The 26,069-nt window shown below is 46.4% G+C and overlaps 1 long non-coding RNA gene across 3 annotated transcripts in view; it reads left to right on the top strand.

Moving 5' to 3' along the window:
• Positions 1 to 4,360: 4,360 nt before the first annotated feature.
• The window catches only part of LOC135213512 (uncharacterized), a 96,310-nt gene continuing 74,601 nt past the window's right edge, over positions 4,361 to 26,069 (top strand). For 2 of the 3 annotated variants that reach the window (XR_010314148.1, XR_010314146.1), the window contains exon 1: positions 4,361 to 4,533. This is a non-coding gene — a long non-coding RNA (uncharacterized LOC135213512). The remainder of the gene's footprint in view (positions 4,534 to 26,069) is intronic. The other variant, XR_010314147.1, reaches the window with a different exon arrangement.

The following is a 26,069-nucleotide window of genomic DNA, read 5'->3' as shown; positions in this document are numbered from 1 at the left end:
GCCGCTGCAGTTAATTGAGTTTAGCGTGTTAACGGGGAAAAATTGTTGATAGGTGTTCTTTCCAAACCGAGACCAATCAAAAATTTGTTTGGGAGATGGGGCGAATTAAAGGAGAAATGTTAACTTGCAAATTCTGATAATTGCATTTTCTGATATGTCTTGGCTCAAGGTTGACACCTTGTAGGTGTTTATTTAAAAGTTAATGTCAGTACCATTGTGATGAAATGACCAAGTTGAAAGTCCTATGGCAACTACAATGTCAACTGAAACGCTTCGTCCAGGTAAAACAATCGGCGCCAACAGACAAATAAAAAGCAGCCTGCGTCATGTACCGAATGGGGACGAAAGACAACCGAAAATAGACTGGGAATTTCAAGATCATTCCGATATGTCCGAGTGTTAAAAAAAAGAACAAAATATATGTCAAGTCATGATGGCCTTCAAATCATGACACTACAGAGCTGAAAGGGGGAAAAAGAGCCTTGACCAATGTTTGTTATATTGACAGTTCTTTATCAGATATATTTTTGTATGCCCAAGTGCATCAAGCGTGAAGTGTGATGTAATTATATTAACTAAACGTGTGGAGAAAGTTTTAAAATTTTGCATGAGACTTTGCCCGAAAGTTAACCTGTTAAAAGTGTTTTGTTTTGCAATGTATATACAAAGTATATCACATAGCTTATATCATAGTTTGAAGTACCGTTATAGCCTACAGGAGAATGACTGTCCAGTTATAGTCTACAGGAGAGTGAATGTACAGTTATAGTCTGCAGGAGAATGAATGTATAATTATAAGTGTGCAGAAGAATGGATAAGGTAATAAATAGGATAGTAAGGGAGAAACGTAGGGGCAAACAAAATAGATGAGTGAAGGTTAGAGAGTACTTTGGGGGAAGGCGGGGTGGGAGCTGGTTAAGTTGTTAAACTGGGAAGTAAACTTGATAGAAGACAAAGCTGGGCGACACACGAATTAAAGGGGTTATTGCAAGTTTGAGAAATGAAGCGAGTGGTGATTGCTGAAGATGGGAGGGGGTAAAATAAAATAGTAAAGAAGAGAAAGACCACCTGTCCCCCATAAGGGGCCAGCGCCATCAGGGCACATCTCGATGTGCACTGTAAGCATTACTAATTACTAAATGGTGTTTGCAGCGTCTTATGGCCTCTAGCTCTGCCAAATTTTCAGTCTTTTGCTTTACGTGCTGTACATTCCGTTTCCTTCAGTTTTGCTGTCCAGCAAACCATTACTTCTTAATGCACCTGTAAGGTTATCTCACAGTTCCATCTTTAGACCTTGCACTTCATCTATTATTATTTTTTCCTAGATTTCATCTTACTCCCCAACCATGCCAGATCACTCCTTTTCACTTTCATGTAAATAGTGTGGTAGTAATGTAGGTAGTTACTGTTGTTTCACAGCAGACACAATGGGCTGCCTTATGCTGCCTCCAGGGCTCTGTAGGCTAAGGGATGTGTATCACCGTTTTGTACAATATCTGCTGTTTACTTTAATTTTCTAGTAGTTTTCCATGCTTTATTTAATGATTGTGGTGGAGATACCCAAGACAACTGATTGTGTAAAATTGGGACGGCAATTGAAATAATCAACTTTGTAGTGACTACAGATGCGTTCCATTTTGACTTAGACTATTGGAATCAAAATTGCCTTCAACTCTTATTTTACCAGGACTTCACATGAATATTTTAGTTCGTATGGCAGTATCCTGTAGGTCATTTTGTTAATGAAACTTCAATCTTTTATCTGAGTAAAGTAGGCAGACGCTTGAGCATCAATACTTTCCTACCACTCACCGGGGCAAACCCTCTCACCACATCACACCTGCAATGACAAAGGGTTTCCATGAAACCTCACAGCAGTGAGAACAATGAAATTAAATAAAAATATTTGACAAATTTGATTTTAATTATCAAATTAGTGCACACAAACCGACCCTTCAGGCAAACATCCATCTTTATCTGTGTCCTAAAGTCAATCTCAATAGCTATTTCCTTCAGATTGCGCGTTAGCTTGACTTGCAGATAGAGAGGATTTCATCCTATACCAGTCTGAGTTCTCCCTGCCACCGCCCACCTGGGCCCAACGAATCCTCGACCTGCTGTCTGCTGAAAACTGCGGGATACAATAATGACGGCATCGTGACTTCGTGAGATGAACTAGAGTCCCTGCTTACGCTCTCAGAACTTGATAATGACAAAAGACCTAAGGAAGTTGAAATGGCGAGGAAATGTGGCTCAGTCGCCTACAGCAACATCTGGGCTGTCATCCTCAACCGGAGGCCTACTTATGGCCAGTTTACTGGAGAAAGCGGGCACGTTGCTAAAAGCCATCAATAAAGCTAGGGACAACCAGACCATCCCCACCGACTCGTCTTCTATTACCCCACCACAGCTCAGATTGGGGAAACTGCCAAATTGCCAATAATTGTGCCCCGGATGCAATTAGGGAAAATGCTAGCAGGGTGGTCACCTAAGGATATAGACGCCTTTAACGTTTAATATATAAGTGTCCCACCTTCTTAATAGGGTGAATCTGTTTAGGATGCTTAAATGGAAACTGCGAAAGGCTGCAGTATTTCCGGTGAAAAATTAGCTGAATTTTACAACTGAATGTGCAAGGTTTACAAATTTATTAGGTTGATGCTATTTTGGATGCTATATATTAGGTTGCAAAATGGCATACAGAATATGAATATGCATAAATAATGCAAATGTTTCCAAATGAAACTGGATGTATACCTACCCTTCAGGATGTTGATAAAATAAAAGTTCCATAAAAATAAAAGGACCCTTATAAACACAACTATTTCACATCATTACTTTTTCTGGATGCCGATAAATTACTTGGTTGTTGTAAGGGAAATTTAGATATATTTTTTTATTAAATATTTTGTTTTATGTGACTACACTTCTCATGATAACGTACGTTCATTAGTTAACAGGTGGTAATGTATGTAGTGTTTCATTCATTCTCACAGACGGCGTCGTTTCGTTGCCTAGGATCCTTGGTGGTAGGTCGTGTTTCCCACTGTTGCCATGCTTAGCGGGATTCCCGTTCAGTGGGGGAAATCTGGTGTTCGTAGGGGTAGATCCTGGAGTGTACGAGAAACCTACGGGGAAAATAAAAACAAATAGAAATTATATTTTTAATATAAATAGAATTCGTGAAAAATATTAAACAGACCAAGATTACAATGGTAGTGCTAAAAACTTGGTATTTGCTAATTTTAGGAACATCCTGAAACACGATGTCCCTAAAATTAGCAAATACCAAGTTTTTAGCACTACCATTGTAATCTTGGTCTGTTTAATATTTTTCACGGTTTCTATTTATAATGATAATATAATTTCTATTTGTTTTTATTTTCCCCGTAGGTTTCCCGTACACACCAGGATCCACCGCTACGAAAACCAGATTTCCCCTACCGTACGGGAATCCCACTAAGCGTGGCAACAGTGGGAAACACGACCTACCAATACCATATTTGTGATTTTGAATCTCGATTTAGCTTCAGGCTAGCCAGGCCCAGTTCCTGTTAAGGATTGTGATAGACATTGTTATGGGACTAATGTAATCAGACCTGGAGTAACTGAAACTTGACGGAAAGGCTTATGGCAATGTATGTGATAAGGAATTGGTGACGAGATAATCGGAACTTGTCGGTCAAACGACATCGGAGTCTCATATATGTTTTGCTAAAGGAGTGACTACTAATCAGCTATTGATTGTCAATTGAACTAAAGGATGACTTTGGGATTAAAGAATTGAATGCTTTTACAAAAAACATTCAATATCTCAATTGCCATTGCAAATTCGTTACTTTCAAAACCATAGAAAGTGAAATTAATTAAATTCTAAGTGATTGAAGGATTTGTTAGTGTAACATAATGCTCTTTTCTATTAGAATAATCAGACATTTATTTAGATTTGATATAAATGCATTTTCATAGCTTACTTGAGTAGAGACCCATTTTCCTTCCTCATTGATCAAAGACAATAGCAACAGTTGTTACATCCATGAATTTTGCAATTAATCTATATAATTATGTACATTTATTATAAATTCAATGTATGTTTATCATTTTCATAATTTTTCTTATAAAATCTAATTTCTCCTCTTTAAAGTTCTGTGACTAATTCGTGGTGATTAATCATGTTATATTGTAATAATTTATCATTTACTTACATTTGCTATAATTGCATTAAATTTTCATACATGTTTTACCGTGTTCATTTTTCTGTACCTAAAATTTAGAATATTTATTTTTATTTTCATTATTGAGTTTAAATAAAATTGTAATACTTTTTATCCTATTGTTGCAATAGGTGTGTAGGGGGAAAGTAGGGGAAAATTAACCCCTGGTGTAGGGGGAAAACGCGATTAGTGGCGTGGCAACACTAGTGTACATGCTTGAATGCGGCAGCGTGACTGAGTGGTGTTGTGCTTGTGGGACTGTCGTATTCGACCCTCCTTTCTCGGACACAGGAAGATTTTCCTAAAACAGGATCTGATTGTAAGTATATTTAATCTAGGTGTTCATTATGCTAAGTAACTTGTGAAGTGTCTTTGGTATCTTCGTCTTTGTGCTTGAACCTGTCGATTATAGAGTTAGGGGTTTGTGATTATCTACCTACTATAGGTAGTAGCCTATATTTTGCTTTCATTAATTCTGCTTTGTCAGACTCGAGTCTTTTGGTCTAGCATTTGAAGGCACATTTGTTCCGATACGTAATACAAACCATCGGTCCTTTAACAATAGGAAGTAGCTAGCGGCAGCTGGAACGGTCGTAAGCTTCAAACAAGGGGAGAACGGTAGTTAACTGCTTGTCCGACAGTCGCGCGCCGCGCGACTGGGAGGTAAACAAATCACTTTTGCTTTCGGCCGCGGGTGTGAAGGACGTGTTCGTCATCGCTCTCTGCCCGCTTCATCGTCGTATGCTTTGTTTATATTGTGTTTTCTACTAATGGTTTGTTTGACTTGAAAATGAAACTGTAAGTACACTGTTTTCATTTTCATTACTTAATTATGAACCAACATGGAGCTATCGCCGTAGATGCGGCGATTTCCTCTCTTTCATGAATTGAACCCTTGGATTATGTCTCGGTGCCGAGGGCGGGCGCGCTCGCGCAGAGTCATGTATTTTGGGCGAAAGTGTGTAATTGAAAAATGTAAGTACTCTTTTCATTATATTTTTGCCCTGTGCGTTCGTTACCGAGAGTGTGATTGCGCTCGGCACGAGCCTTTTATTTTGTGTAATAGAATGCAATGAAAGTGGATTCGCAATTGCAATATTCTTTTCATTTTCATTTATTTATTTGCATGAATTTAATTTGGATCAATTTTCGTTCTTACCCGGGAATTGATCCTTACGATTTATATGTGAAAGTGAAATCGCAAGTGCAGTATTCTGTTTCATTTTCATATATATTTTATGATAGCATCATATTATTTGGATCAAGTTTCCGTTCTTACCCGGGGGGAATTGATCTTTCCCCTTTAAGTTCTATGAAGTGAATCGCAAGGGCAGTATTCTGTTTCATTTTCATATTACTTTTCACTGCGGTGCGGGGGTAGGGGAAGCGAAGGTCTGCCAGGAAGTCGTCGGAAAGCTCTCCCGCGACTCCCTTGGTATCCGATTCTTCGTCTTCCTTCCTGCCCCCCGCTCAGCTTCTTCGTTGTATTTTGTATTTGGGGTCTTCCTTGCGTTCGGGGTGGGGCATGTCTTCCCCCCGTGCGTGAGGAAACCCCTCTTACTAATCTATCTATGTTACCGCAGGTGCTACATCCGTGGGAGACGACCTTGGACGGGTATGGACCACCGCGGCGCGGCGGCAGGGCGTGCCTAGCATCCACGGGCTGCTGCAGCGTCTAGCGAGGTCTGGGGCGGTCTCCACTACTACCACGGCCGCTTATGCTGCTCCCCCCCCCTCCTGGTCTACACTCCCCATGCTGTGTCGGTGACGCCGTCTGCCGCTTCTAGGGCCGCCGCCGTACCGAGGGGGTGTTGCCGCCGCCGCCTGTTTTCTTCGTGTTGCCTGCCCCAGACTTCCGGTGTTCCAGCAGCTCGCCCCTGGACCGGCCGCCAGTACCCAGGTTCCGCTGGCTGCCGATGATTCTACGAGGCGATCGCTGGGCCTGCCGTACCTGCCGCTGATGTGATTCCCGCTGTTGGCTTGGCTGTCCCTTCTGGGTCTACCGCTGCCGCTGTTCCTGCCGCTCCTGAGCTGGTTGCTGTTCCTGTCGCTCCTGGTTCCTGAGCCTGTCCATGCTGGTCCTGCCCACGGTGTTGTCTTCCCCAGTCCCAGGTCCTTCCGGACAGGTGCAGTCGGGCCGTGTTGCTTCGGCAATAGCCCCGGCTCCGGCCTGGATGGAGGACCTGACGACTGTCCTGCGTGAGCTGACGAGGAAGAGGAGAAGAGGAAGCTGTCATCTTCGTCTTCATCGTCTGCTGCTGCCTCTTCCCCTTCGACTTCTAAGGCCCATAAGCCGAAGAAGAAGAAGGCTGCCTTCCCCCCTAAGAAGTCTCCTTCGGGAACTTCTAAGGGCCCGTCCCACCCCGGTGGGACGGGGGGTCCTTCTGCTGGTCCTCCTGCTCCTTCGGGAGCGGGGCCCGTCTCCCCTTCCGTAAGGAAGAGATAGACGGGACCAGAGGAGTATCGGTTAGCTCTGGTACTTCCTCGCCTGGTGCTAGCGGCGATGCCGCTACGCCAGGTTCCGGCTCGGTCTCTCGTTCGCGAGAGATCCTGAGTGTACGTTCTCCCTCGGGAGACCGTGCAGCCAAGTTTCGGCGCCAGAGTTCGCTCGGCGCCAAGACGCGGCACGGAGCAGAAGGCTGGTGAGAGACGCTCAGATGACTCTTGCTAGGCCAGCGGCCGCTCTTGCAGCGACCAGCTGGTAACCCGGGTTTTCCCCCCTAAGAAGGCTCCTTCGGGACCTTCTAAGGGCCCGTCTCGCTCCGGCGATTCGGGGAGCTCTTCTGCTGGTCCTCCTGCTCCCTCGGGAAACAGGGCCCGTCTTTTCTTTCTACCAAGGAGAAGAAGACGGGACCAGAGGAGTACCAGCTTCGGCTGGCACTTCCTTGCCTGGTTCTAGCGGTTCTGCCGCTAAACCAGGATCCGCCTCGGCTTCTCGTTAGCGAGAAGTACCGAGTGGACGGTCTCCCGCAGGAGACCGTCCAGCCAAAGTCTTGACACCCGAGCTCGCTCGCCGCCAAGACCGAAGCGCGGAGCAGAAGACTGGCGAGTGTCGTGCAGACGACTCTCGCCAGGCCAGTGGACGCTCTCGCAGCGACCAGCTGGCTGCTCGGGTTGACGTGATGGTCGCTGACCAGCCACGGGTTGAGGCGAGGAAGGGGTCCCCGCGGCCGTCGGTACCAGCCACGGCTGGTACCAGCGGCTCGACGCGCCGAGAGGACGCTCGCCGGTCTCACCGCGACAGCGAGCCTAGCAGGTCACCTGACGCCGCTCCCATCGGGACCGGGCGGAGACGGTAACCAGCAACAGCTCGCCTGACGCTAGAGATCAGCGTCGACGTTCTCAGCCGAGCCTCTCGCCCCAGGCGAGCGGCAAGGCTAGGCCTGCTGTTCGATCGCCACCACGGGTTGACGATCAGCAGCAGCCCTCCAAGCACGCTGGTCCTGCCAGCGAGCTAGGGGGGAGCGTTAGGTCTCCCTCTCCTGTACCTTCAACCTCCTCGGGCTACACCGGGAGGAGCGAGGTACCTATGAGGATCGCGAGAGGTGCGCCGCTCGCGATCCCGCTATGACGCCGTATGGACCAGGCACGGTTCTAGGACCGACCAGGACATACGCGCAAGTAGCTGGAGGCGACCGTCAGGGGTCTGCCGCTGTTCCTCCTTCTGAAGGAGGAGTATCTCGGGATCTGTTCTTGTTGGAAGGACTGGACGGTCCTACTCCGCAAGACGCGGTTACTCCCGAGATACAGAGGAATTTGCAGAAGTCATTAAGCTGATTCGTCAGCATAATGACCTTGCGGAAGGATTGCCGCTCCCACCAGCAGAGCCACGTCTCTGCTCGAGTCGTTTTGGGGCCCGAGAGGGAACCCAAACCGACGGTGGGTCTGCCGCGATCAGAGCTTAACGATTCTGTCTCGAACCAGAGTCTCTCGTCTCCGGACAAGAAGGCTCTCTCAGTTCTGGCCGGTCGATCAAGCTACTTCCACCTACTCTACTGCGACAGCGGCGTTTCTACGTGTCTTCGGACACCGTATTTAAATACTCCTTTGGTCCTCCTGAGAGGTTTCGACCTCGACGAGGACTGGAATGAGTCGGAGGACGGTATCGGCTCTCTCCTGTCAGGTGTCGATCAGCCCCACCCAGACGACGTTCACAGTGGCGGCAGACCCTTACCTACAGTGAGAGTTAGTTTTCTCCTGACGATACGTTTTCCCAGACTCTGAGAGGCCATCGCCGCAAGGCGATGGCTGCTCCTACTCTTCTCCAACTGCTAGTTCCACTGGGAAGGCGAGCGAGTATCCAATTCCTCCACCATTCACTCTCTCCTTACGGCTACGAGGGAAAGGGGAGGGATCCTACAGAGATTTCTCTGTAGGATCCCACGTTCGGGACTGCGCTACCGGGGGACCTTCGGGTCCTACCTGACGTAAGCCCCGGTCGTTGAGGAGGAATCCTGCCCCATTCTCGATTTCTACGGGAATCGAGAGGACCACCAGCCGATATCGTTTGACGAATTCGGTGGGGGTTTCGCAGACTGCTTAGAATTCTACGGAATTTCTAGCGCATTCAGAGTGTTCGAGTTTTTTACGATCTCCAAACACTTACGCGAGACCACGGTCCAAAGTGAGCGAGACGAGAATCCCCGATATGTTACACGATAATCGGGAACCTCGCCTATGCTCGAATTCCTGGAATTTCTAGCATTGGGAAGAAGACTGCTGCTGAAAGAAACTATCTCACAGTAGGCGACCAACCTGGAATAGAGAAGATCGGACGGGAATATCCAGTTTGGCTTGAACTATCGTCTTAGTATTCTGTTCACCATTGAAGCTTTCCTTCGAGGAAGACTTCTCCTTCACTCTCTTTGATAGAGATCGAAGGTGGTCGATCTCCAATCCTTATTTTGTTTTCTTGAAGGAAAGAATTTAGGATGGAGATCGTTGTTCAGAATCCTACAAATATACTACGTATATTAACCTCGCGACATGATTCTACTAAGCAGTTGAATTGTCCGAGGGGTAGGCGCATATCCTAGTTAATCTACGGATTGCGACTTATAAGAGAAGTATTCTAATTGAACTGCAACTCGGGGTTGCCTGCAACCTCCCAGGAGTTTTCAGTTTCAATTTTATATACTTATGGTTTTGTCACGACAACACCATTTCAACTTTTATATTTACCGAAATTCGTTTCGCCTAAATATAATTGCTCGAGCATATCTTTTATGCTCGGTAGTTTTAGCCGAACGCATTCCTTCGTGGAATAATGGATTACCTGGCAACTCAGGATGACGAGTCAGCGAGAGCTCAGGCTCAACTACTGCGTATTGAACTGCCTGATAGCAGCTCAGTATCAGCTGGGCCTCCGAGATTCACGGTCATGTATGTCTCTCTCTCCCCTGCTTTGATTGACTACCGAACCGTATCTCTGCCCAACAATCATGGACTTAGGTCTCTGATTAACGGGGATTCTCGCAATAATGAAGGACCATCTACTGCTGTGACGCTAGATTCCATCGCCTTCGACATTGCGAGAATTTTCAACAGAGATATCTCTTGGACTCTTTCATCTTTCTGTTTACCGCACGGTAACAGAAGTCTGTACTAGTCTCCCGCTGCATCGCACTGCGATAATGCGAATGATTTTGCAGACATCTGAGTTTGTCTTCAAAATATCTCGTATTCGTAGGTGTACAATTGTTCATTGTTCAACCCGAATTACAAGATGTGTCAGAAGACATCGCCTACTCTCCGACCTGACAGCTCTACTTCCAAATGTTCAGCCCATGAGAAGCAGTTCTTCAGGCGGCTTTCCCCTGTGTTTTCATTACTGAAGAACGCCCCGCTTTCATTGCAACTACGACTTCTCACCGGACAGCAATGAAATAGCGGTTAGCGTTTTCAGTCATTTGTAAGCACAGGTTATGAATCTTGAGAATCCTCCTCTCGATTCATCTGTGAAGACGTAGGTTGCATTCAATATCTACCTTCGTCTTCAACGGTACATAGTGTTGTTTCTCCTTAGCTGAGATTCAACAACCATGAGATGTTTTACCTTCAGGGACCTCGGTCTCTAGAAGGCAATTGACTTTCGCCTGTTGGGCACATGCCTTAAGAGAATCATCACCTCGCTGTCCGGCATTGGTGACAAACAAATACATTATTTGTTTGGTCTCTCGGCATAACCCTTTAAAGGCGATGGTCACGTGACTTACTCGGATGCTTTGACAACTCGCCTCCTACCGAACGCAGTCAGTCGGCAGCTGTCAGAGCGCCCGAGTCAGTTACGAACTACGCTGTTGACTTAGTTCGGTTGTTACAGAGCAATCATTACTTTGTTTTAATAGCTTGTCACAGTACCCATACCATTGACACCCACCATGGAGTGTCGGTGTCCTATCCACTACCGAGAACTTCGCTGCATGGGGATAGGAGGATGCGAGAGACTTCGTGGCAAACGGACAGACCAGTATGGGTACTGGACATCACCGAAGTAGAGAAGAGGGATAGGCATGCGACTATTTCCTTCTTTTCCTCTTAGGAACTGCATGACTTCTCCTGCGAAGTCAAGCATCCAGGGGATGGGGATCCGCGACGCTCGATTTCGTACCGAACTTCGTAGCGAAGACTCAGAACCCTTCGGTCCCTGACGATTGGTTCGAGTCGTTCACAATCCCCTCCCTAATGGACTTCACCGCCTTCGATGCGAAGGAGATGCTGCCTTGTCCGCAAGAACTTCTCCGTGGCGCAGGTACTGAAGGCAGGGGTCTGGTCCAACCAGACCACATGCCCTTCCTTCTACCTTCGGGATATTGCCCACAGGTCCTTGGATCTTTTTCCTTGGGACCCGTGGTGGCTGCTCAACACGTTGTGTAGCGAACCCAGACCCTCGCAGGCTGAACAGCATCGAGTCCTGGTGTGACCGTAAGAATGGATGAGTGAATGAGAGTGTGACTGGCTCCTCTTCCCATCTTTTTCTTCCCCTCTACCTGTGGTTAGAGGGACACGGTCGTCACCCTGCTGGATAAGGACAAGATGCAGGTGAGCTACTCAACAGAGCCCCATCCTATCCCTTTCACTAGGGATAGGAGCATATATCCACCACTTCCTCCAACAAGGGGGAGGAAGTGGATGCCAGCTTGAGACAACCCATACTTTATGTTGCCTCTTGCAAACAGGAACAAGTTCTTGCTTGCTGGTACGAAGAGATACGCTTGCCTCTCTCTTAGTACTCGGCCCAGAGGTCTGACCATTGATCCTGCGGTGCACACCCCGATCAATCGGACAGAGGCTTGGATCCCTCCCTCGCTCTTACGACCAGGGAGGCATTCCAGGGATGGACGAACACCAGTCTGTTCATCAAAAGACTCAGATTCCTCCCACCAAGAAGTGAGTCTTCCTATTGTTAAAGGACCGATGGTTTGTATTACGTATCGGAACAAATGACAATTTGTCGAAAATTGCATTTTTCCTAACTATACAAACCTGAGGTCCTTTACATATAGTCCCTCCTCATGCCACCCCTCACTCTGCGTATTTTGCATGGGCCAAAAGCAAAAGTGATTTGTTTACCTACTGTCGGACAAGCAGTTAACTACCGTTCTCCCCTTGTTCGAAGCTTACGACCGTTCCAGCTGCCGCTAGCTACTTCCTATTGTTAAAGGACCTCAGGTTTGTATAGTTAGGAAAAATGCAATTTTCGACAAATTGTCATTTCAAGAGGTTAGCCTGTTATTTTAGGATATATTCATGCGTGTTAAAAAGCAAGGAGTAGGTAGCTACAGTTCTTCTCAACATATGCAATGCTGGTGTTTGTGTATTCACACGAACGGTAATGAGCGCCTCTTATCAGTGGCGTGGTTGGTATGGTCTTTGCTTGGCACTTGGGTGGTTGTGAGTTCGATTCTCGGTCATTCACTTGAGGGGTCAGAAAAGTTCTCACTCGACGTGGTTCGGAAGGCCTGTAAAGTCATTGGTCCCGTTGCTGAATAACCTCTATAGGTTCCATGCAACGTAAAAACGCCATACAAACAAAAACAAACAAACACATGAAAGGTATGACGGTGTGAAAGCACATGTAAAGTCTATGTCTAGGTGTAGAAAGTATCTATTACTATGTAATGGCCTAGGTAATATAAGGGCCCATACCTAAGGTCATAACGGTATTAGCCCTGTAACTCCCTATAGGTAGTGACGGGTACTCTTCATTGTAGTTATACCTAAGGTCATAGGGTAAACAACCAAGTGGACTGGCCAACTCCACAACTACCGCAGTTTTGGCCACCCTCCGAAAAAGTACTTTAACACGTCCTGACACCGGAGATGGTCATCAGTCATGAGTTGTTGGTGGTGATAACAGGAACTCAAGACCTCTACTCTCCTTTCGAAGTAAGTATTTTCTCCAAAGTTAGAAATTAAGGCCATTATTTTAAGATTTAAACAGAGGGTAATGAAAACTGTGGCCAACGCAGTGCACACTACCCCAAAACACTTTCGAAATTTTTACTTACAAATCAAAAAGTTTAGAAGATTGACGCCATCTCGATGTTTGCGGAGTCGCTTGTGTCAAACAAACTAACCATTTCCTGTGCTAAATCTTCACACCACTTGTACCCATAGACGCTGCCGCACTTTCATTACAACAATCTTAAACCTGACCTCTAACCAGTACTTGTTCGTACTTATTCAAGGGGACTACAACATTCTTTGCGGCATTTTGCGGCGTCTTGCGCTCTTCAATTGTCTATCAGTGTTGTCAATTGGTATGTGTTTACCTACCCTCCAAACTGGTTATAAGACTTACACAAAACCGGGGAAATAAGTGAAATTAGTGTATCAATTTGTAGTACCTATGTGTAAGTATTATCCCCCGTCGGGAGGTAGTGCCGTCAGTGCACCTCAAGCATTGCACTGTAGGCATTAATTGTTCTTTGCAGCGTGCCTTCGGTCCGTAGGTCCAACCCTTTTCATTCCTTTTACTGTACCTCCTTTCATATTCTCTTTCTAACATTTTACTTTCCACTCTACTAACAATTTCTTCACAGTGCAACTGAGGTTTTCCTCCTGTTACACCTTTCAAACCTTTTACTGTCAGTTTCCATTTCAGCACTGAGTGACCTGATAGGTCCCCTTTGGTCCAAGTTCCATATTTAATTCAGTTTAAGAATTGTCATTCATGTTTGATGTTATGTAATTTGTTGCTAATATCTTGTTTAATTGTATCAGTATAGTTTTTTATATGTAAAAAAAGGATGGTATCATTTGCTCACACTTACATGCTAAAATCTTTGAGATTGTCCGTATACCAGGCTATAACAATCCAGTAATGAGATTTCCTGTATAGTTGGTATTTACACATTTTCTGTCGACCCCCAAAAAATAACTCAATTTTTTAATAAGCAACCCAAATACTAAGGAAACTACAGTAGTACCTTGAGATACGAAAGGCTCAACTTACGAAAAACTCGAGATATGAAAGCTAACACGAAAAATTTTATGGCTCTACATACGAATATTTTTGAAGGTAGGAAAGGTTGTTGCTGGAAAGTCCGAGATTCGCCTGGACCACTGATAACAATTTTGAAACTCGTGCGCCGCCAACTGAGTAGACTCGCCACTATCCTCCTGCTCTCCCATTGGTTCCTGATGCTAGTCACCGCCATGAGATCCTCTCCTATTGGTCAGCATCCTTCCCATCATGCATCTTACTACGTAGCTGCATGCCTCGGCCGCTCGGTACCAGCATCGTTATCGTACGCACGCGGTATTCGTTCAGTCTAACGATTTTGTTTATTAACGTAAATTTGTTAGTGATTTCGTTGCAGTGTACGTACTTTATCGTGGTGTGTGAGAACTTTACTTATACGTAATTTACGTACAGTATACATATACGTAGTCACGGGTCCCAAGAAAGTTGAAATTCACGGAAAGAAGAGAATGCTCTCTTTGGAGACAAAGATGGAGATTATCAAGAAGTATGAAGCTGGTATGCGATTGAGTGTGATCGCCAAGGAATACAGCCGAAGTCAGTCGACAATAGGCACCATCCTTAAGCAGAAGGATGTCATCAAAGCAGCTACACCTTCCAAGGGTGTCACTATTTTGTCCAGCAAGAGTACCCACGTGCACGACGAGATGGAATGGCTGCTGCTTGTCTGGATAAAAGACAAAGAAATCGCTGGCGATACGATAACGGAGACGGCAATCTGCCACAAGGCCAGCGCTATTTTCGGCGATTTGATTGCCCAGGCCGAAGACGACATCAACGCCAACCCCAGAGTTCAAGGCTTCGCTTGGGTGGTTCGAGAAATTCCGTAAACGGACTGGTATCCATTCGGTGGTGCGGCATGGGGAGGCTGCCAGCTCGGGACACGAAAGCGGCCGAAGCCTTTAAAAAAACATTCGACGATATGGTGACCAAGGAAGGCTACAGTTCTCAGCAAGTCTTCAACTGTGATGAGACTGGCGTTTTTTGGAAAAAAATGCCTCGTCGGACGTACATCACGGAGGAAGAGAAGAAGCTACCCAGGCATAAGCCTATGAAAGACAGGCTTACGCTCGCACTTTGTTCGAACGCCAGTGGGGATTGCAAGGTACGCTCGCACTTTGTTCGAACGCCAGTGGGGATTGCAAGGTGAAGCCCCTACTGGTCTATCATTCCGAGACTCCTCGAGCCTTCAAGGCCCACAAAGTGCTTAAGGAGAAGCTTCCAGTGATGTGGAGGGCTAATGCGAAAGCCTGGGTAATGAAGCTTTTGTTCACCGAGTGGATAAATCTGTGTTTCGGCCCGACAGTGAAGAAATTTTTGGAAGAGAAGCGCCTCCCTCTGAAATGTCTGCTGGTGTTGGACAATGCCCCTCCCCACCCTCCTGGCCTCGAGGAAGATATCCTAGCGGAGTATTCCTTCATCAAGGTTCTTTATCTTCCGCCTTACACCACCCCTCTCCTCCAGCCCATGGACCAGCAAGTGATATCGAACTTTTAAGAAGTTGTATGCGAAACATCTTTTCAAGAGATGTTTCGACATCACCGATACCACAAACCTCACCTTGCGTGAATTTTGGAAAGAGCATTTCGACATCATCATATGCATCTGATTCATCGACCAAGCTTGGCAGGAGGTTTCGAGGCGAACCTTGAATTCCTCGTGGAGGAAACTCTGGTCTGATACCGTATCTGCCCGAGACTTCGAGGGATTCGACGTGGGCGAAGCTGGTGCTGCAGATTCAGAAACAGTTGACGATCCTGAAACTGTTTTGCAACCAGATCTTGATGAGATCGTTGCACTCGGCAAGTCCATGGGGCTAGTCGTCGACGAGGACGACATCAATGACCTTCTCAAGGAGCACCAAGAGGAACTTAAGACAGATGACCTGAAGGAGTTGGAGGCCATGCAACATAACGTCGTTCAAGAGGAGTTCTCTAGCAGCGGCGAGGAGGAGGAGGACAACCCTGTGACAAAGCCGCTTTTCATAAAGTGCAATCATTCATAGAAAAAAGACACCTCGAAAAGGCTCTCACAGGTCGTATGCTTGCGCAGTTCGATGACGTTTGCCTGAGTTGTTTCAGGAACATTGTGAAAAGTATGCAGAAGCAATCTTCCTTGGATAGTTATTTTTTTAAAAAGGCCTTTGGTATTAGCAGGAGTAAGCAAAAAGGAAGAACCAAGTGATACTAAAAAACAGAAAGTTGAAAGTGGTGATGAAGTTGAAATTTTGTTTAAAAAAAAAAAAAAAAAAAACTACGTAAAGTATAAAACAGTAAAAAAAAAAATTTGTTCATGAAACTTACCTGACAGATATATATATAGCTGTATTCTCCGAAGTCCGACAGAATTTCAAAATTCGCGGCACACGCAGTGGGCGGCCAGGTGGTAGTACCCATTCCCGCCGCATGGGATCGGGGATATTCAGGAACTATTCCCATTTTTCTATTCATATTTTTTCTGTCGCCGGTCGGTAAACAACTGTTTACAGACCTCCGCCTAGGATTTTGAAACTTCATTAGCCGCTTAAGTATCCTAATTATTCTTTCGATTATTGACTTGGATTTGTGGCTAGGCATACGCTATCGTAAATTTTTTCATTGCATTTGATGTCTGAAGCTAGTTAGCCTAGTTTCAGACTTTGTTGTCTGCATGGGGTAAGGTGAGGCTACCGGAACTTTCGGTAGACACTCGCTTAGTATATATGACGTTTACATGTTTTCTTTGCATAAGTTCAATGTAATTAGTGTAATGTGTGACTGATTACGGAAGAAGTTGAGGTTCATGTACGCATTTTAGAGCGTGTTAGAATCAGGAGTTTTCCTCCACAGTAAACAGAAGTTAGAAATAATGAACCTTCTAACCTCCTGTAGATTTTATTTTGCTAGAAGATTACATCAAGTAATCTTAGACTAAAGTGCTCGCTCTCCAATCAGTGTTGTGAAGTGTAGTGCCCCTTGTGTTGTGGAGGGGGCGTCAGATCAGCCCCATAATGCCTCTAGGCCTGGACCTCTGTCGGACTCCCAGGACTCAGGGAGAGGGCATGTCGAAAGCCGCAAGAGGGTTTACGGGGCTCCCCACCGATCTGGCGTCCCTTCGGCAGGACCTGTTGACGCTTCCCAGGCTGCTAAGATCGTGCACGTGCACGAATCTTGAAGGATTTGCTTCTCGTACCTCCGAGGTCCGTCCTCCCCGCCCCGCAAGGGCAAGGGTTGGAGCTTCTCGGAAGGACTCGCGCCCTCTAAAAGAAGGCTTTAGAGAAGAGGACGCTTCACGTCCTCTCTCTCGTCAGGAGGGAACGTCAGATCGGCCCCATAACGCCTCTAGGCCTAAACCTCTGTCGGACTCCCAGGAAACCAGGGAGAGGGCATGTCAAAAGCCGAAGGAGGGTTACGGGTTTTTCATGCTGATCTGGCTTCCTTTCGGCAGGTCCTGTTGTCGCTTCCCAGGCTGCCGAAGATCGAGCACGTGCACGAATCTTGAAGGATTGCTTCTCGTCCTCCGAGGCGTCCTCCCCACACAGGAGTTGGAGCTCTCGGAAGGACTCGCGCCCCCTAAAGAAGCTTTAGAGAAGAGGACGCTTCACGTCCTCTCTCTCGTCACGAGAGGATGAAAGAGTCCTGTGCCCTGTCAGGGCTCTCGAATTTTATTTACATAAACGAAGGAAGTAAGAGGTCCTTCGGGTAATGTATGGTGCTCAGGAAGAGACCACATTTACCCTTTTCGAAGAATGCACTGGCTCTTTTCCTAAGGGACATATTAAGGAGGCTCATTCATCTTGCCAGAAGAGTGATTTGAGCCTCCTGCGAGTGAACGCTCATGAAGTTAGAGCTGTTTCAACCTCGCTAGCATTCCAAAAGAATTTGGTAATCAAGGACATTCTAGATTCCACCTTTTGGAGGAGCAACTCAGTATTCGTCTCTTCTCCTCATGGCGCTCCGTATACGTTATGTAACGTTCGCTTTACTTTGAAAAAGCAAGCTGATAAGTTTGCGTCCTTTGCGTCATTTTGCTAACGCATGGGTCAAGTCATATACGCATATCGTATTTACCTCTGCGGATAGAAGCCGAAAGAACTGTTGTTCTAATGTATTTAATTGACACTCCCTTCAACCTTCCAAGAGTTTTCGGAGTAAGAACAACTCTTCAGGTATTGTTACGACAACACCAACTCAGCTTCTGTATTTAGCGAATTTTGTTTCGTTTAAATATGCCTGCTTGAGAGTTTCCTTTTGCTCGATAATTTCATACCTATCCCTTCGTAAAAGGAGTAGCTGGCAACTCAGGCAGATAGTGCGAGACGATGAACAAGGCTGCTGTTACTGTGATCTACGCAGTACCGGCTAGCTCGGTGACATGCGCGGTTGGTTACGTCTCTCTCCCTTGCGGGAATGGCTGAATAAGCCGTCTCTCTGCCCTACAATCATGGATTTTAGCCTCGGGTTGAGGAAATTTCTAGTAATCATGAATGAACATGCCTTCCGTTTACTTAGAAAATTTCAACAAGATATCTCTTATACTTGTTCGGTGCGGGTTTACCGCACGGTAACAGAATTCTGTACGAATCTACCGCGGCATAGCACTATAATAATGCTCTCCTGCTTATGCAAAGCGCAGCCTTATTTAGGGAAGGAAGCAGGCTGGGTGAGGGAATGGATGAGTTTGCTGGGGACCATTTCCTCGCTGGAGAAGCTTGTTTTCCCTGAATAAACAGCAATTCAGACCTCTACAATTTTTCCTCACGAAGAAATTGGAATAACATCAAAGATCTAGTAATAATTCTAATTTTCTCTCAACGGCTTGAGGATTACCTCGGGTGATAGCGAGAGGGTGCCAGACATCCGAACAGAGGAACAGATGTTCTGGCACATTGTTTGAAAGAATTGGAAGCCAAATTGGTCGGCTCTCCAGTTCCTCGAAGGGTGAGTTTGGATCGAGTGGCCCAAATCATCTCGGATAATTTCTCAGCTCTCTCATAGCTCAAGAAGAGCGAGTTGGTTATGGGCTTGGGCACGGAACGTAACAATCCTCAAGAGGTTTGTTAAACTAGTGCACGTCCGTGCGGGTCTTCTCGATCGAAGGCAACAACTACTGACGTCTGAGTAATCCTCACTTAGAAGTATGTCGAAAGTTGAGGAGAGACTGAGGGCGTCCTTTCATTAAGTTTTTCGTAATATTGAAGAAGAAGGAGCTTCCTCTTAAGTTGTTCCCTTATTCATGATCCTAGAGGATTAGCTTTAGTCGCCACATGTTGGCCTCTAAGAGGTTGGATTCACAGAGGTCAGGTAATTCAGAGAATTGTCCAAAGACCCTTCCCGAGAGAATCGGTGTAATCTAACATCGTCACTTAGTGAAGTATCTAATATCTCTCCTCTCTGAGTCTGAAGGCGTTCAGACTATCGAGAAGCGATAAGATCTTCAAGATTAATGGCAGTCTCTTGGCCAAGGCAAAGCAGTGCTGCCTATTTTCAGTGTTCAATCGGAGGGGGCCGTTTCTGGAGATAGTGAAGGGAAATGACTGTTCCTCCACCTCGACCTCTGTGAATTTCTTTATGGTTCTATCTTTCCGTATGAAGTATGAGATAAGCTAGAAGTCCTAACTATTGTAGAATATGCAAATATGTTGTTGACGGCCTCTAGGCTCAGAGATTCGGTTCTGTCAAACAACAAAGCTTCACGATCTTTGAGGTCTGGGGAGATCTTGAAATTCTCTGGATCGCAGGTTCCGGCATGGAACTTAGACGTAGTCTGAGTTTCTGATGCCAAAAGCATTTCGAACCTATCCTTTCTGCGAACTTAATACACGTGACCAGAAAGGCTAACATTCTAACCGCTCTAGCCACGGCAAAGAGGGTTAGTGAGGTTTTAGCCATCATCAGAGGTTTTAGCTTTAAAGGACATAATGCGGTCTGTCCTCTAAGCCTTCCGTTCTTGATAAGAACGAAAACCTGTCTAACCCTTGACCCGAAGGCTTGGAGACCAAGGGTATGGCACAAATTATTGGGCAAGAGCATTAGAGAGTCCTGTGCCCTGTCGGGTCTCTCAAGTTTTATCTTGATAAAACTATAGAAAGTCTAGGTCAACGGACAATCTGCGGTGTTCCGTAAAAGACCAGACTGGTTCATGTCCAAGAACACCCTGGCAAGGAGTTCTTTTAAGAAGTCTCATTCATTATGTTTGCATAAAGATTTGAGATTTTTTCTTAATATGAATGCTCAAGAGGTGAGGGCGCGGCCTCGGAAGCATTTCAACAGAGCATGACACTCAGTAACATCCTGAGTGCCACGCTTTAGCGAAGCAACTCTGTGTTCGCTTCACACTCCCGACGGGATGTGAAGACGACATTTGAGATCTGTAAGTCGCTAGGACCATACATATCCGTAGATATATTATTGGGGGCAGCAAGCAACACGAATCCTATCCTATAGAAAAGGGATAGGTGTGCTTTTAACTTTGAAGGGTTGGTCGCTTGAGGCGCGTTCCTTTTCTTTAGCCTAGAAGTTATGGAACTAACTTTGATAGGTTAGGTCAGGTGGTGGTTTTAGCTTCGTTGCCCTCAGAAGTATGGTCATATGGTCTAGTCACATTGTGGTCACGCCCCCGTTGACAGATCATCTAGAGCGCACCAGCATTACAGGTCTCTACCTCGCTGGCAACTCTAGTAACGCAGAAGCAGACTTTGGTGACAGTAATCACGAAGTCGGCTATGCTAACAGGTGAGGAACCAAGATGGATATCATCTACTTAATTTAGTTTCCCAAAAATCCTATTCTGTCTCTTCCCACCATCCGAAGGTGGGATTCAGCTATATATATATCTGTCAGGTAAGTTTCATGAACAAAATGTTATAGTTATAATACAATTAAGTTTGTTCATACTTACCTGGCAGTTATATATAATTAAAGTGCCCACCCACCTCCCCTCAGGAGACAGTGGCACTGATAAAATATGAATAGAAAATGGGAATAGTTCCTGATATCCGCCTCCCAGCGGCGGGAATGGGTACTACCACCTGGCCGCCCACTGCGTGTGCCGCGAATTTTGAAATTCTGTCGGACTTCGGAGAATACAGCTATATATATATCTGCCAGGTAAGTATGAACAAACTTAATTGTATTATAACAATAACATTTTAAAAATAAAAAAAAGAAAATTTTTTTTAAGATTTAATTTTAGTTTTTTGTAAAGTTAAGTGTTAGTTTTGTTAATGTGTTTCGTAAATTTTAGTTTGTTCATGAAACTTACCTCTCAGATATATATATAGCTGTATTCTCCGACGTCCGACAGAATTTCAAAACTCCCGGCACACGCAGTGGGCGGCCAGGTGGTTAGTACCCATTCCCGCCGCTGGGAGGCGGATATCAGGAATCATTCCCATTTTCTATTCAGATTTTTCTCTGTCGCCGGTCGGTAAACAACTGTTTACAGACCTCCGCCTAGGATTTTGAAACCTCTTGTGCTAACTTGAGTATTCTGATTGACTTTGGTTTTTGATTTGGCTGTTGGCTTGGCATACGTGATAGTGGATTTGATTTGGATTTGGCTTTGACTTTTCTTTGATTACGATGTCTGGATCTAGCTCTGCTAGCTTCAGGGTGTGTAAGGTACAGGAATGTAAGGTGAGGTTGCCGAAAGCTTCGGTAGACCCTCATTCGGTGTGCTCGAAATGTCGTAGTCATGTATGTATGTTGAATGATAGATGCATCGAGTGTGAGCAATTGACTGAAATTGAATGGAAGGCATATGATTCTTACGTGAGAAAGTTGAGCGTGATAGAATCAGGAGGTCTTCCTCTAGGAGTGATTCTGTGAATAGAAATCAAGGTAGAATTGTATCTCCATTAAATCCTCCTGTAGATGTAATTCAATCTAATCCTGTTGTATTGCCTCCGAACAATCAGGAAGTGTCTGCAGAAGGAAGCGTATTATCTACGATCATGGAGTCGATTCGCGCCTTGGAATCTAAAGTGATTGCTCTACAATCAAATATGAATTGCAATAAAAGTGTTAGTGCATCTAGTGTTGTGGAGGGGGTGTCAGATCAGTCCCATAATGCCTCTAGGCCTAGGCCCCTGCCGGACTCCCAGGCCTTAGGGAGAGGGCAAGCCGAAAGCCGAAGGAGGGTTACGGGATCTAATGACCGGTCTGACGTCCCTTCGGCAGAAACTGAGGACGAATCTCAGGCTGCCGGTGTTCGTGCACGGGCTACGGATACTTAAAGAGTGCTTCTCTTCTTCCGAAGACTTCCTCTCCTCGCCCGAGGTTGGGACGCTCGGAAAGAACCTCTTCAGGGGGCGGAGAGCGGCAGGGGCGCAAGGTGTCGCACAGGCGGCCGTCGCCCTTGTCGCCCTCTTAAGAGAGGTTTCAGAGAAGAGGACGCTTCACGTCCTTCTGATCAGTACGTAGATTCATCACCTGAAGATTTTGAAGCTTTTCCGCCACAGAAAAGGAACAAGACTTCTCAGGGGAGGACTCTTTCTGGAGCGTCCAAGTCGCTCTAAGCATGTTCCTGAGTTGAAGGAAAGGGCATCCCCTCGCCCATCTTCCTCGCACAGGATGAGTCCTTCTCCTGATCGAGATTTTCCTTCTTTTCCCCATCAAGGAAAAATGCTTTGGGAAATGCAGAAACAGTTAGCTTCCTATTTTGAGAGAAAGGAGGCAGAAACTAGTCATCGGAGGAAGGATAGGTGGCTGCCTGTTAAGAGGACTAGGCAGTCCCCGGCTCCCTCGCGTTTTTCGGCCTTTGAGTCTCCTCCTAGTAGCCGACGCATTAGAGAACGTGATTACGTTCCTCATGAAAGGGCGTCTAGGAGAGACGAATTTGACAGAGACGTGAGTTGTCGCACAGGCGGCCGGCGTCTTTGTCAAAAGGCCGAGAACGCTCAAGGATCCATAACGGAAGTTCAAGCTTTGCATGATGATAATCACGCTCGGCATCTTAAGCAACGAAGCGCTTACCAGGACGCTCGAGAAGACGCTTTTCAAGACGCGCGGGACGCTCGCCAAGACGCTCGAGCTGACGCTGTTCAGGACGCACGGCGTCCTACACATCAGGACGTCAAGGCAGACGCTCGAGCTGATGCTGTTCAGGACGCATGGCGTCCTACACATCAGGACGCTCAGCAGGACGCTTCTCAGAATGCGCGGCGCCTTACATATCGGGACGCTTGCCAGGACGATCAACAGTTGAGTCCGAAGCGTCAGGATATTTCACATGTTAAAGTGTCGAAGTCATCGCGATCTTTGAAGGGCGCTGATGACCGAGAGAAGGATTCTTCTAGTGATCTCTGCCCTACGGATGATGACGAACCAAATGCGTCTGCGTCTTCAGACTATAAGACTTTGACGGATTTACTTAAGAAATTGTTCCCAGACAATTTTCAAGCGCCCGTTCCTTGCTCTCCACCTTCACAATTTGCCTCATCGAAGGCCAGGAAGGCTCCTGGCTTCGTTAAGATGGTCACTTCGCTCTCTGCGAAGAGAGCGTTTAAGAGAGTCCAGGATTGGATGGATTCAAGGAAGGTTAAAGGGAAGACTTCGTTTGCACTTCCTCCATCTAGACTGAAAGGGAGAGCGGGGATCTGGTACGAAACAGGAGAAGAGGCAGGATTGAAAGCACCGTCTTCTTCTCAAGGAGATTTCGCCAATTTGGTGGACGCTCCAAGGAGGTCTTATTTGTCATCGGCTAAGGTTTCCTGGACAATGACGGAGACAGATCATCACCTCAAGGGGTTATTTAAGACGCTAGAGGTGTTTAACTTTTTAGATTGGTGCCTCGAGGCTTTGGATGTACAATCGAGGAGTCAAGACTCGATTTCGCTGGAAGAGCTTTCGAGTGTATTAGCTTGTATGGATAGAGCAGTAAGGGATGGCTCTGATGAGTTAGCATCTCATTTTGCTACAGGTCTGCTAAAGAAGAGAGCTCTCTATTGTAGCTTTGCGGCGAAAGCAGTTTCTCCCGCTCAGAAAGCGGAGTTATTATTCGCCCCCTTCTTTACGCACCTATTTCCGCAGTCCATGATTAAGGATCTGTCGGTAAACTTGCAAGAGAAAGCAACAAGGGACCTCTTGACTCAATCTTCCAGACGACCTACTCCTCAGGCTTCTACTTCAACAGCTCCAGCACCCAAGAAGAAATTTAAGCCTTTTCGTGGAGCACCTTCCTCTAGAGGTTCTTCGAGAGGAAGGGGGTCCTTTAGAGGTAAGATCTCTTCTATCAAGAAGGGAAAAAATTGACGTTTCTGCCCTTCAGGCACCTGTAGGTGCGAGACTCACCTTATTTGCTCAGGCATGGAGGACGATAGGGGCGGACACCTGGACCCTAGATGTGATCGAGAGAGGATACAAGATCCCTTTCCTCTCTGCGCCTCCTTTGAGCATGAAGCCGATAGACCTGTCGCCCGCATACCAGTCAGAGAAACAACAGATCTTACTCGACCTTCTAGATCAAATGTTGGAAAAGAAGGCCGTAGAAGAAGTCCTAATGCTGGATTCCCCAGGCTTCTACAACAGGTTATTCCTGGTTCCGAAGCAGTCTGGGGGATGGAGACCTGTCCTAGACGTCAGCAGACTGAACATTTTTGTAAAGAAAGAAAAATTCAGGATGGAAACTTCTCAGTCTGTGCTAGGGGGCCTTGAGACCAGGGGATTGGATGGTGTCATTGGCCTACAAGACGCTTATTTCCACGTCCCGATCCATCCTCAATCAAGGAAGTTCCTGAGGTTCGTCTTAAAAGGGCAGGTCTTCCAGTTCAGGGCTCTGTGCTTCGGTCTGAGTACGGCGCCGATGGTTTTTACTTTCCTCATGCGGAATGTAGCGAAATGGCTTCACCTATCGAAGATAAGAGTCTCGCTTTACCTGGACGACTGGCTAATCAAGTCGTCTTCGAAGTCAAGGTGCCTGGAGGACCTTCAGACGACATTGCAGCTGACGAAGGCCCTGGGCCTACCCTTATAGTGAATTACGAGAAGTCCCATCTGATCCCACGCAGTCCATCGTGTATCTGGGGATTCAGATGGATTCAGCGGCTTTTTTCAAGCTTTTTCCATCAAAGGAACGTCAGCAGAGATTCTTAGAGAAAGTGTCAGCCTTCTTAGGGAAAGAAACATGCTCGGCGAAGGAATGGATGAGTCTGCTGGGAACCATTTCTTCACTGGAGAAGTTTGTTTCCCTGGGAGGTTGCACCTCAGGCCTCCAGTTTTTTATGGCAGAAAACTGGAAAGACAAAAAGAATGTCCTCAACCTTTTTGAGCCCACCAAACCTAGTGTTGTTCTCAGACGCCTCCATGGTGGGCTGGGGAGCAACACTAGGAAAGGAGGAAGTGTCAGGCCTCTGGAGAGGGGAACAGAGGTCCTGGCACATAAACTTAAAAGAGTTGGAGGCTATTCGGTTGGCTCTTCAGTTCTTCGAAGAAAGATTGGTGGGCCGAGTTGTCCAGATCAACTCGGACAACACTACGGCTCTCGCTTACATCAAAAAGCAGGGGGGGACACACTCTCGATCACTGTTCATGATAGCGAGAGACATCCTTCTATGGGCGAAAGCTCGAACATAGTGATCCTAACAAGGTTCATTTCAGGAATAACAAAATGTTCGAGCGGATCTTTTAAGCCGTCAACATCAGATGCTTCCCACAGAATGGACCCTACATCTAGAAGTTTGTCAAGAGCTATGGAAGTTGTGGGGACGGCCGCTAGTCGACCTCTTCGCAACCTCGAAAACGAAGAGGCTTCCGATTTATTGCTCTCCAGTTCTCGACCCGGAAGCAATAGCGGTGGATGCCATCCTATGGGACTGGACGGGGATGGATGTTTACGCCTTTCCCCCGTTCAAACTCTTAGGAGAGGTAACAAGGAAGTTTGCGGCGTCGCCAGGAGCGAGAATGACTCTGATCGCCCCCCCGCCTTTTGGCCCTCAAGCGATTGGTTCACGGAGGTCATGTCTCTTCTGGTAGACTTCCCGAGAACCCTGCCAGAGAGAGCCGATCTTCTCAAACAGCCCCACTTCGAGAGGTACCACGGAAACCTCTCCGCTCTGAGTCTGACTGCGTTCAGACTATCAAGAAGTTGGCCAGAGCGAGAGTTTTTCAGATCAGTGGCAGAGGCTATTGCCAATGCGAGAAGAGCTCCTCTCGAGCAGTTTATCAGTCGAAGTGGGCTGTCTTCAGGAGATGGTGTAGGAAGAAAGGTATTTCCTCCTCCACGACTTCTGTGAACCAAATCGCTGAGTTTCTCTCCTGCATTTGAGAAATGTGGACAAACTAGCAGTGCCCACAATAAAAGGATACAAGAGTATGCTGTCAGCTGTCTTCCGTCACAGAGGATTAGACCTGACAAATGATAAAGACCTTCACGATCTTTTGAGATCGTTT

Source organism: Macrobrachium nipponense, chromosome 43, assembly GCF_015104395.2.
Source record: "Macrobrachium nipponense isolate FS-2020 chromosome 43, ASM1510439v2, whole genome shotgun sequence".
Lineage (NCBI taxonomy): Eukaryota > Metazoa > Arthropoda > Malacostraca > Decapoda > Palaemonidae > Macrobrachium > Macrobrachium nipponense.
This window is presented reverse-complemented; position numbering and strand designations above follow the sequence as displayed.